The sequence below is a fragment of the Coenobita brevimanus genome, chromosome 66 (genome assembly GCF_032717465.1).
Source record: "Coenobita brevimanus isolate Jiangsu-jjx chromosome 66, ASM3271746v2, whole genome shotgun sequence".
In the NCBI taxonomy this organism is placed as follows: Eukaryota; Metazoa; Arthropoda; class Malacostraca; order Decapoda; family Coenobitidae; genus Coenobita; species Coenobita brevimanus.
This window is the reverse complement of record NC_137019.1, coordinates 25,989,678-26,002,762: the sequence shown is the minus strand read 5'-3', so window position 1 is coordinate 26,002,762 and position 13,085 is coordinate 25,989,678. Positions and strand designations below refer to the sequence as shown.

The 13,085-nt window shown below is 41.2% G+C and overlaps 1 protein-coding gene across 1 annotated transcript in view; it reads left to right on the top strand.

Annotated features, from left to right (window-relative positions):
• The window catches only part of Ctl1 (choline transporter-like protein 1), a 764,015-nt gene that overhangs the window by 321,165 nt on the left and 429,765 nt on the right, over positions 1 to 13,085 (top strand). The window lies entirely within an intron of this gene.

The following is a 13,085-nucleotide window of genomic DNA, read 5'->3' as shown; positions in this document are numbered from 1 at the left end:
CGTTGCCATGTAACATTTACATTATTTTTCTCACTAATTACAGCCACACTGTCCTCATGTAATCCTTATCGGTGAAATGGCATTCCCCCGAGCTAGACCCTGTAATGGATCATATAGTCCTGCTACGTTACAGGAGTGCACTACCACTTCTGGCACGGCTGTCCCGCGCGAGGCTCGAACTCGCAATCCCCCGATTACAAGCTTGCTCTACCACTGAGCCACCGTGCCCCCTTCTTATCAGTGAATTACATAATGCTTATTAATGGCGTGATTTCTTTTTTGTAGATACCGGTACTGTTATGTTCAATAACTTGCACAAAAAAAATCATAATTAAAAAAATCATAATTTCACCGAGTTGCAAGGGCGCCTAGATAGCCTCACTACTCCTCCCCTGCCTGCCTCGTCTCCATGATGTGTGACACTGACACGTTGCGTAATTTTTAAAATCCACCTCACACCTAAAGTAATCCTTAAAATGCATATGTGTACAGAAGACTTTCTACTCAGAATGACATATTCTTTCACCTCTACAAATATTTGCAGAAACTCGTGTTATACGTTGTATTTATGAAACATGCTGTGGCCTTCGTTCTTTGTGCATGTGGCACAATATAATCGGTAGATTAAGATCTGTTTAAATCTCAAAATACCGTCGCCAAGTAATGTTCCCGCCAGTTTAGTGTTGCAACACCAACTCAGAGTAAAACATGATTTTATTTATTTTTTTTATAAATACAAGATCTTGGGTCTTTTACCCCTACCTTGGGTTCTTGGAGATCAATTAGAAAAATCACATGGATTTTTTTTTTTTTTTTTTTTTTTTTTTTTTTTAAATAAATATACACATTAAACCTGGAAAATATATTTTAACTTTAATGATTAGTATGAAATGTTCGTCTGTAATAATGTGTACCCACCCTGTGAACTGTGTGTGCAGATGCAAAAGCGCTTTCCTTTTGATGAGGAAAATGTGCTGGCATTAATATTTTTTATCCAAAAGTAGCTCTGTCTCCCAGAAGAACAAAAGCAATTGCAAAATTGGTGGTACACTTCCCTATTCTGGTAAAGGAGAAAGAGCTTGATTCTCTTCAGGAACAGTGGCAAGATCTGTTGCATTCCAGGTCAACCCTTCAGCATCTCAATCAATCAGCAACATATTTCTGGCATGAAATGCTTGGAATTACTGATGGGAATAATCAGTCTAAATCTGAATGTCTTTCAAGATTAATGTGTGATCTTTTAGTTCTACCACATTCTCCTGTGTTAGTTGTGAGATAGTTCTCACAAATGACAATGCTAAAAACCATGGCCACAAACAGATTCTTCACCCACACAGCTGTCAATCGGTTGCTTGCAAAACAAGCCATCGCTTGACAAGAAGTACCATGCTTTGAATGGATACCATCAAAAGAACTCATCATTGACATGAAAAGTGACAGTATTGGCCAGTGTTATGGAGATAGGTGCTTCAGCACACAGCAGGCAACACTTATCCTGCTGACGAGACCGAAGTTGCCAGTAGGAGAGAGAAAAACAGAGTTTTATGTAATACTAATAATAATAATCTGGCCTTTTGTTTCTTAAAAGCACCAGTTCTTCCTTTTGGGAATTTGCTAGCGCTCGACACACATGCATTATTTTTACAGTTACAAGAATTGTGACATTTCTTGTATATAATACAGGCTACATCATATATACATGAAAGTGGCAATAATTAAACCCTATAATCATCCGTCATAGTACCTCTCTCCAGGTCATAGCATTTTGAAAAAAGAAAGGCTTTCAGCTGTCTCTTAAAGGATTCAGCAGTGGAGAGTTGTCTTATGGACAATGGCAATCTGTTATATAATCTAGGGGCTCTATATGCAAAAGAACAGTCAGAGAAAGATGACTGGTGAATGGCTCCTGGCTCATCAAGACGCAAGGAATCATCTTCACTGCGTAACATCACACCCGGGCTTGTCGATGGGAGTTTTAACAATTCAGCAAGATACTTCGGTTCACCAAACTTAAGAACCTTGAATGTAATAAGACAGTTTAAATTCAATTCTAGCCTTTACTGGTAACCAATGCAACTCAATCAGAAACGGGGTAGTTAAGGTTCTCGTGGGGAGACCAAAGATAAGCCGTGCCGCCCTGTTCAACACAGACTGAACTTTTGTTAGTATATTATTTGGAAGACCAACCCACAGTGAATTACAATAATCAACACGAGACAGGACCACTGCATGGACCAATGTGAAGAGGCACCGTCTATTCAGGAATTTTCTCACAGAGTACAGATTTCTGATATATAAGTTACACCCTCTTACAACCTGATTAATATGTTCTTTGTAATTTAACTTAGAATTAAAATAAACACCCAGATTTCGGACAGAACTGACTGGATGCAGCCGTGACACGCCAATGTTCAAAGCCAGGGCATTGTCAATGTCATCACCCCTTCTGTGTCCTCTGATGATGATGATCTAAGTTTTACTATCATTCAGCTTAAGTTTCCTCTTAGCCATCCAAATCTTAATATCAGACATTAGAGATTCAAACTCTGTCTTAGTATCATTGATATCTGACATCTTAACATAGAGCTGGGTGTCATCAGCATAAAAATGATAGGACACATCATGAGCATCAAGTAGAGATGATAAACTACTTGTGTAGGTAGTAAACAGAACTGGACCCAAAACTGATCCTTGAGGGACTCCAAATAGAAGAGGAGCAGAATCAGAGCTAGCGTAATCAACAACCACTCTCTCAGATCTGTCCGACAGATACGACTTAAGGAACAAAAGGGCACTGTCACGAACGCCATAAAAATACAGATCATCCAACAATAGTCTATGATCTAGTGTATCAGAAGCTGCAGACAGATCCAACAGAACTAGGAGAGAGGACATCCCACTACAAGTGTTTGCCACCAAGTCACTCTTAATCCTTGTTAGTGCAGTTTCAGTTGAATGGTATTTTCTGTATGCTGACTGAACAACAGGAATAACTCTGTTGTGTTAGAGTAGTGGTAAGAGTTGATCGAGTATGGCCCGCTCAATAATCTTGGATAAAAAAGACAGGTTAGAGACAGGACGATAATTTGTCATGCTCTCGACATCAAGGCCAGGTTTCTTAATTAGGGGCCTAAGCAAAGCACATTTCTCAGACTGCACAAAATTACTTTCTAAGAAGCATCTATTTATTATGTTGCAGATAAAGTCTGCAGCGTGCTCATACACATCAGGCAGTTGTGACATGTTACACGGATCGAGTGAGCAAAATGTTTTATTAAGTTCTCTGATGTAACATTTGACTTTGTTTACATCCAGCGGATGAAATGTTGGAAGCAAATGATCCCCGGTGCACCGTGACTGGAAGTCAACTGAGTATGCTTCACTAGGAAAACTGCTGTCTGAATCACTTCTTATGAGAGATATCTTACTTGTAAAAAATGAAGCAAAATCAGAAGCCAATTGGGCATCAGATGCAGAAGTTGGTTTAACAATTACATTCCTCCGACCAGCCAAATTGTTCACAACTGCAGACAGTTTTTTTTTTATCACCACCACATGAATCAACTTTATTTTGATAATACCTAGCCTTTTGGGCTTTTACAGTGTGAACGATTGCTCTTCTCGCAAAAACATAACGCAAATGAGTTACTTCGGTCCGCTGCAAGTGCCACTCACGTTCTGCCCTTCTACGTTGTCTACGCAAAGAATTAATGGATGGACCATCTATTTATCTATATACTTAGGCTGCTTCCCCCAAGGAAAGGGAGGTAGCCGAGACAGGACGACACACTCCCCATTTACTCATCCATTCAAACACATTCATTCGCATCTTAGCCCCAAAGGGGAGAACGGACAGATCCTCACTGCACCACACCGCACAAGGGTCAACTGCGCAATGCAATCAGTGACATCCGCAGCAGGGCCCGACAGCAGAGCTGGTTTACCCCTGCCACATCATAACAGACCCATCCCCTTACTCGCACCTGACCTGACTAGCTGATCAGACCAAATGCGGGAGAATATCCCCTCAGGGCTGCGTCATCACTTATTCATTCACAATTTCTCTCCATTTATTTCTGTCACGCACAGAACCATACCACGGAGAATTATCACTTACAGTGACTGCTTTTACTATCTCAGGACAATAATGGTCAAAAATTGACCTGAGCTCGTTGTTGTAAATATCAACCAATTCACCAGAAGAAAGACTTTAAGAATCGATGGAGTTTAAACATTGATCAATTTCAAAACACATCAACTGACGGTCAACATTGTTGTATTTTCTGAACCTGATGACCTTTTTATATGAAGGGGATTTTGGGACATCAGAACTAAGAGTGATCAGAGCATGATCAGAGATGAGGGGGTCAAATGAGTCAACCTCCACATCTGATACACGCCTGCAACCAACAGGGGACAAGATCAAGTCAAGGACATGTCCTGAGACATGAGTTGGATTACTCACATGATTGAAAAAATTGTTCTGGGGGATCAACTCAAGGAATTCTGAAGAAAATGGCTTTGACTCTGGACTGTCAACCCAATAATTGAAATCACCACAAACAAGAAGTCCTCCAGGTTTAAGAGAAAACCCTTCAAGAAACTGCCCAAACTCCTCCATAAAACCTCGATCTCTGCCAGGATGACGTGGTCAATAGACAATTGCAATTCTAATGGTATTCTGATGGAAATTTATTAATACTTCCATAAATTCAAATGAAGATGGGGTCAGGTCTGAGTCAATGAGAGAAATGTTTGCAAGTGCTGCCGAGTAGATGAGTGCTATGCCTCCTCCCAGATAGTCAGCAGCAGGCCTGGGAATACTAATAGCAGAATGTGTCTTAGGCAAAGCATTCCGAATAATATCAATATCAGACTCATATAACCAGGTTTCAGTCAAGCACAAATGTCAATCTCGTGCTGATTTAGGGTTTCATTAATATAGTCTATCTTATTACGGATGGAATGAATATTTAAAAGACCCATCCTTAACTGGTTCAAGAGGGACGTAGTCAGGTTTTTGAATGGTCAAAATTGGTGTTTTCAATCAATCTATTCCTATGAGAAATCATAATTCTATCTGTCTATCTACCTATCTATTGCCAGACGCCTTAACCCCTTAAACGCGGCTGTGTACGGCCGATCCCCCCGCTGTGGCGGGGTTGTAGCGGGGTCTGAGTACCTGTGGGAAAATATTTGCCAAAAATCAGAGATTAGCCCTGGAACATTAAAATTTTTATGGCATATAGTACTTACATTCAGCTTTCTCCTGAGACAGATGTTGAGCGTTCGTGGACTACCAAAGGACTTGTGAAGACTTGCAAAGTTGGGTAACAAAGTCTTCACTTTCACACCTCTAGAAACCCGGTTTTCTTTCTACCACAGCCTCAATCTGTCAAACTCATCCACCAAACTCATCCACCAAGCCTTGCAGCTCCCCTTCGTCTTCACTGAACAACAAAGTATCACCTGCAAACAACAGTACAGGGAGTTTCCAAACACTGTCCTCTCTCATTAGGGCCACTCCAACATCCACTGCCCTACCTTGTACCTCTTTTATTACCCCATCCATATACAGATTGAACAACCATGGAGACATGACACATCCCTGTCTCAACCCAACCTTCAAATAGAAAAACTCACTCAGTTCACTCTCCATACGCACTGCAGCCTTAGCACCATCATACACACTTTTCACAGCATTCACAGGTTAGTTTTTTTTTTTCTTCTGTGATAATTGTTTTGCTGACGTGGTTGTCATTTTTTATTCGTTCTTCAGTTTCAACTGTGATATATACACACATATATATATATATATATATAATTTTTTAATGGTTAAACATTTACGAAAGTGAAGAAATGGTTATACAATGAAGTATTTTCTTAAAATACATGTGCTTGGGGGGTAAGGGGTTCAATCACTGGACTGGTGGAAGGGACTCAGGGAGTGCTAACGAGTCACGGGTTAGGGGGCACAATACTTTCCTTGCACCGGGCGCTGGCAACCCACGCTACGCGACTAATGTGCCCTCACCAAAAAAGTACACCAAAACCTGGGAAGTGGGAATGAGAACAGTGGAACTTGTCATTTTGGAATGATCAGTATGCTTAGTTATGAGTGACACTATTATATGTCATGACACTTATACATTGTCTAATAATTGCTACTGAAAGAGATGAGGTGCATTGTTACAATGCATTCAGAACAAGAAAAATATGATGAGAGTATATTAGAGTAGTGAAGTCAATCTATCTAGTGCCAGACACCTTAATCCCTTAAGGGATGGCCACATTCAAATCACCTCCATGTCACTCTTTCCCCAACCATTTCACTGCCCTACTCCCAGCTCACATCCCCCTCTCTCTTATACCTCTCCACTCCATCCCTCTATCTCATCCTTGGTCTCCTCCTTCCTCTCCCCCTCCACCTCACTCACATACGCTCTCCTTGTCGGTCTCTTTCTCTCCATCCTCTCCGCATGGCGAAACTACCTCAGTATGTTTCTCCTAACACTTCCTATCACATCCACATCCACACCACAATGCTCCTTCTATTCCTCATTTGTCAGTCTGTCTCTCCATTTGACTCCACATGCTTCTCTCAGATAACTCATTTCCACTGCTCTCACTCTTGACTTGTGTCCTTCCAACAAGGTTCAAGCTTCACTTCTATACATACGAGTTGGTATCACAATACTGTCATGCAGCAGTGTTTTCATTTCCTTGCTCACTTTGCTGTTTCTTATCACTGCTTTCAAGGAACCAGCAACCTTTTTTTCCTTGTTGTACCCTCTCAAGCACTTCACCTTCTAAACTTCCATCCTTACTCATCATACTACCCAAGTACTTAAACACACTCACATTTTCCATTTCCTCCTCATCCAACCTCACTGTACATTCAGTGACTTCATTTCTCTTGAAGACCATAACTTTACTCTTCCCTATATTCATCTTTATATTCCATTGCTTACACACTCTCCCAAACTCATTCACCAAACCTTGCAGCTCCCTTTCATCTTCATTAAGCAACACAGTATCATCTGCACACAACCATACAGGGAGTTTCCACACATTGCCCTTTCTCATTAGGACTGCTCCAACATCCACTCCCCTACCTTGTATCCCTTTTATAGCAGCATCCATATACAGATTGAACAACCATGAAGACATGACACATCCCAGTTTCAATCCAACCATCAAATAGAAAAATTCACTCATTTCACTGTCCTTACACACTGCAGCCTGAGCACCTTCATACATACTCCTCATGGCATTTGACAAATTCCCATTTACTCCATATATTCTTAATACTTTCCACAGTCCTTGTCTATCCACCCTGTCGTATGCTTTCTCCAAATCCATGAATGCCACATACAACTACTGTCCCTTCTCTAGAAATTTTTCCACAAAAGACCTAAGAATGAATATATGATCTACAGAACCTTTTCCCTTCCTAAAACCTCCCTGTTCTTCTCCAGCTAATTTCTCTGTTGTTTCCCTAACTCTGTCAGTAAGTATCCTACCATATACTTTTCCTTTACACTAAGAAGACAAATGCCCCAATGATCACCACACACTTCTTTTTCCCCTTTCCTGTAGTATAGGGGAATAACTATACATGACTTTCAGTCTTCCTGGACTTTACCTACCTCCCAGGCCAATCTGCACATCTTCCACATCCAGTCTACTACTATCTCTCTCCCATGCTTCAGCATATTCACCACACACTCCATCAATTCCTGGGATTTTCCCCAATTTAACTTTATTCATTGCTTCCACAGCTTCCATTCTGCTGATTTCTTCGTCCCTTCTCACCTCCTTCTTTTTTCCAGCTGTTCCACAATCACTTATACACTCATTCCTCGTAAATCGCATGTTCATAAATCACGGATTCGTAATCATGGCTAGGTGGCCGTCAGACTGCTGGCAACCTTAAATCACTGTTATGTCACGAAAATCGCGGACCTAGGCACCCAAGTGGGCCTTTTCTGAGGAGAACCGTAAACCGCAGCATTCAAACTGAAAATCGCGACCCAACAACCAGTAACCGCACGTCCCTGGTGGCACATGTGCATACTAATGCCGCCACGTTGTTGTTGTTCTTGTCCCGCCAGTCTGCACACTATAAACCATCGCCATGGGGTACGAGAGTTACCTGCCTTTTTTGTGCTACTTCCCCCCACTTCCTACCTGCCATGGCCCCTCCCGACCTCCTGATGAAGCGCTCTAAGCAATATGGCATCAAGAAGCTGCCTTAGTTGTTGTACAGTCAACATTTGGAGCTCATTCGTTGTGTTGAGAGGGGAGAGAAGTTTTCAAAGCTGGTGAAAGAATTTGGGAAGAACAAGTGCTGAGAGGTTCTAAGTTCTTCCCAACACCACCCCACTCCATTCACTGAAGCAATTTTATCATAGGATTAAGGTGAGATCCCTTAACGTGGCTTATTTCTATTTAACACATGCACTAAATATTCTTACAGTATATTTGTATGTTTGTGTTTGATGGTGCCTAGATGGGTGTAGGTAGGGTGCTGTGGGGGTGCATTGGCCCAAGTCCAGACCCAAATTAATTTTTCACATAAGAGTTATTATTCATAAATCATGGAATTCGTAAATCATGGCAGTGGTCCAGACCCAAATTTCCGCGATTTACGAAGATTGAGTGTACTTGCATTACTTTCATTCATTATATTCAATAATTTTTTTTTTAAGTATTTTCTCCATCTGCTCATCTTTCTTCTGTTCTCCACTAGTAATCTACCATTTTTATCTTTCACTCCCCAACTAACTACTTTGGCACCCTGTCTAACTCTCTTTACTCTTTCCAGAACATTTTCTTACATTCCCTCCACTTTACACTCAAATTCCTTCCAATTGCTTTAACATCCTGTATTTCAGAAGTTTTTGAGTCAGTTCTCAATAGAAAAATTTTAAAGCATCTTTCTTATCACAACCTTTATTCTGATCGTCAGTACAGGTTCCGTCAGGGATGCTCCACTGGCGATCTTCTCACCTACCTTTCAGACTCCTGGTCATCCTAATTTCGGGACTTTGGCGAAAGCTTTGCCATTGTACTTGACATCTCAAAGGCTTTCGATCGAGTCTGGCTTAAATCTTTAATTTCCAAACTGCCCTCTTACAGTTTCTATCCTTCTGTCTGTGCCTTCGTCGCTAGCCTCCTTTCTGGTCGTTCTATAGCCACTGTTGTAGACGGCCATCGTTCTTCTCCTAGATCAATCAACAGTGGTGTTCCTCTGGGCTCTGTCCTATCGCCAGCTCTCTTCCTTTTATTCATCATTGACCTTCTAAGCTGTACATCTAACCCTATCCACTCATATGCTGATGACTCCACCCTTCACCTTTCCATTCGGTTCCTGCAACGTCCATCTCAGCAGTTACTTCAACAAACAAGAGATGAGGCTATGGCACACCTAATGTCTGACTTGGCTCGTATCTCTGACTGGGGTAAAAATAATATGGTTGTTTTTAATGCATCTAAGACTCAGTTCTTACACCTATCAACCCGTCAAAATCTTCCACAGGTATACCCACTAATGTTAAATAATATTCAGCTTAATCCTGCACCATCCTTGAACATGCTTGGGTTTTCATTTACTCAGGACTTCTCTTGGAAAATCATATTACATCTCTTGTAAAATCTTCTTCCAAGAGATTGGGTGTGCTAAGCCGACTCCGCTCTTTCTTTACCCCTGCACAGTTGTTGACTCTATACAGGGGTTTTATCTGCCCCTGTGTGGAGTACAGCTCTCATGTGTGGGGAGGCTCCCCACATACATCTCTTCTCAATAGGGTGGAGTCAAAGGCTTTTCGTCTCATTAACTCTCCTCCGCTTACTGACTCCCTTCAACCTCTGTCTCTTCGCCGCACTGTTGCATCTTTATCACTTTTCTATCGCTGCTTTAATAGTCACTGCTCCTCTGAACAGTCTGCATGCATTCCTCCACCTCTACGACAGGCGCGTGGCACCCGTCTTGCAGCAAACTCTCATCCCTTTTCTGTCCAACTCTCTAATGCAAGAGTTAACCGTTACTCCTAGTCCTTCATTTATGCAACAGGTCAGCTCTGGAACTGTCTCCTTCTGTCTGTATTTCCTGCTGCCTATGATCTCCAGTTTTTCTAACGCAGTGTGTCCAGGTATCTCGAAATGAATGGATCTTGAATTTGGCTCTCTCTTGTATTTTGTTTTTCTCTTGGAGGGAACTCTTATTGCGGACTCATGGCCTTTGGTTCCTTCTTCCTCGCATAAAAAATAAAATAAAATAAAATTCCCTATCCACTCACTTCTTACACTCTCCCACTAATTTTTTCACCTGTCTCTTCATCTCTACATATAACTCTCTTCTGTCTCTAAGCTTCTTCCATGCCCCTGTTTCTCATTCACTCACTATATGCTTTCTTCTTTTATGCTACAGCCTGTTTCACCTCTTCATTCTACCATGCTGTTCCTTGCACTCCGTTTCTTCTTCTCTTCACCCCATACACCACCTCACATGCTGCACAGATTTCTTCTGTGAGTATTTTGCACACACCTTCCATGTCCCCCATGTGCTCCAAATCATATTCCTAATCGCTGCTCCACTTCTGTCTTATATTCTTCCTTTTTTTAATAGTAGTAGGGGTAGGCAGCCCTGCCAAGTGAAGCACTACCACCAAGGTAATGGGAGACTCATGGAATATCCTAGATTCCATTTTCTCTCCCAGTCCTTTGTAGCTGGTTGCACATCCTTCTGCCTCACACATCGGAGGGTATCAGGCTGTCTGTCTTACATAACACACACATCCACATTATATCACATTGCCATAAACTTGCTCTCCTTTCTCCATAAAACACTGATCTTGTGATTACATATACGCATTCCACAACTAAGGTGACCAGATTTATTGGAACTAAAAGTGGGACACATGCGTGTGTGTGTCTGTCTGTCTGTCTATCTAACTATCTGTCTATCTATTTATCTATGTATTGATAGATAGATAGGTAGGTTGATAGACAGATAGATAGATATAGATAGCTAGATAGACAGATATTGACTAATATGACAGCGACCGCTGCTGCGCTACACCTACGAACTCCGAACATACCGTACGGTACAGTGAATGGGTCGAACAAAGTTACCAGCTAGTGAGCATCATAGATTTTTTATTAATAATTTGGAATTTCATTTGGTTAGGATTATGTATAATTTCTCTATTTCATCCCAATTTCATAAAGGAAGGTCATGTTATATCTAATGCAATAGTAAGTTTCTAAAAGCGGGACAGTTAAGATAATTTGCTCAAAAAGCGGGACATTCTAGTCACAATAAAAAAAGCGGGACGGTGTCCAAAAAGTGGGACTGTCCCGCCTAAAAGTGGGACTCTGGTCACCTTATCCACAACACATCCCTGCTTCCCTCCCCCAACATAAAAAGAACTGTGGCTGCTGCTATAATGGGAATTAGTGCAATGGTTTCTCAGATGACAGCCACAGGCAGGGCTGGGTCATCTGCACAAGGCCCTCCCAGTCGTCATCAAGCGACTGTGCCACCTTCAGCGTTGCAGTGCCCTAAAACTGCTCGTCAGTGCAGTAAAATTTTGTTCTGCAATACAGTATTAGGGGACTTCAGTCCAACATCAATTCTGTTCACAATTTCCTCCAGTTTGAATCCCCAGATCTGCTGTTTTTGACAGAGACTCAAGTAATCTCAGCCTCTGATTTAGCCAGATTTAATTTTCCTGGTTATATCTTGATTCAAAATTTCAGACCCAAAGGAGGCATATGTTGCCTTGCTAAATCAGAATTTGCCCTGGAGGAGATTACTAAGTTTAATTGTCCTTATTTTGATTATTCCATATGCAAACTAAATTCCTTTGGTAAAATTAAGCATTTCTGTTGTGTTTATCATTCCCCTAATGCCCCTTCAGAGCTGAGTTTATTTGACTTTCTGTTTTCACAACTAAGTGTCTTCAACATTATTACTGCATCAGAAATTACTATCCTGGGTAATTTTAATGTCCATAATGATGAATGGCTTACTTATTCAGCCAGAAGTGATGACACTAGTATTGAATGTGAGCTATTTGCACTCATTTAATCTCACCCAGTTAAACGTCAACCTACCCGTGTATCAGACAACCCGGATCAAAATCCCCACCTATTGGACTTGTTTCTAACAACCAATTCAGATAAGTATAGAGCCAGAGTGAAGTTCCCCCTCGGATCCTTGGATCATTGTCTGATACAGGCCACCAGTTCAGCACCTACCACACGCTCCTGCTCTGAACCTGTCATGATGACAAAATGGCACTACAGTGAGGCAGACCAGGAGGGCCTCCAAAATATTTTCATGGATATTCCTTGGACCTCCTTTTTCTCTCAAGATGCAAACTCCACATTGGACCACATACAGGGTTTCTTTAAAGTCGGCATGGAAACATTCATTCCTTTTCATGGTTAAAGAAATAGATGTAATTCACCTAAATGGTTTGACCATAATTGTGCTAGAGTAACAGAATGTAAAACAATAACATATAACACTTATACAAGGACCAATATTAAAGAAGCCTTTATCAATTATAGAAATATCAGAAACCATACCGAAACTATTATCAATCTTTCTAAATCAAACTTTCTTCATAGACAAGCTAACAAACTATTAAACAACCCAAATTATGACAAAATATTCTAGTCTACCCTTAATTCATTCAGATCTAACTTCACTACCACCTCTTCCATTCCACCGTTACAGTCCCCCAATGGAAATCTAGCAAGTGACCCACTTTGAAAACCCTCTTATTGATATTTTTTCAACAGACGCAACCCTAAATACAGAAAATTACAATATTCCTGTACATGATTTTGATTCCCATCAAATACCCACTTTCAAGATTCACACAAGATACGTACAGGCTGTATTACAGAATCTCTCAGTTGACAAAACTACTGGTCCAGATGAAATTACTTCAATAGTACTTAAAAATTGCTCCTTGGTGTTGGCTCCTGCTTTTCGTCTCATTAACTCTCCTCTTTTTGCTGGCTCCCTTCAACCTCTGTCTCTTCGCTGCACCGTTGCATCTTTACCTCTT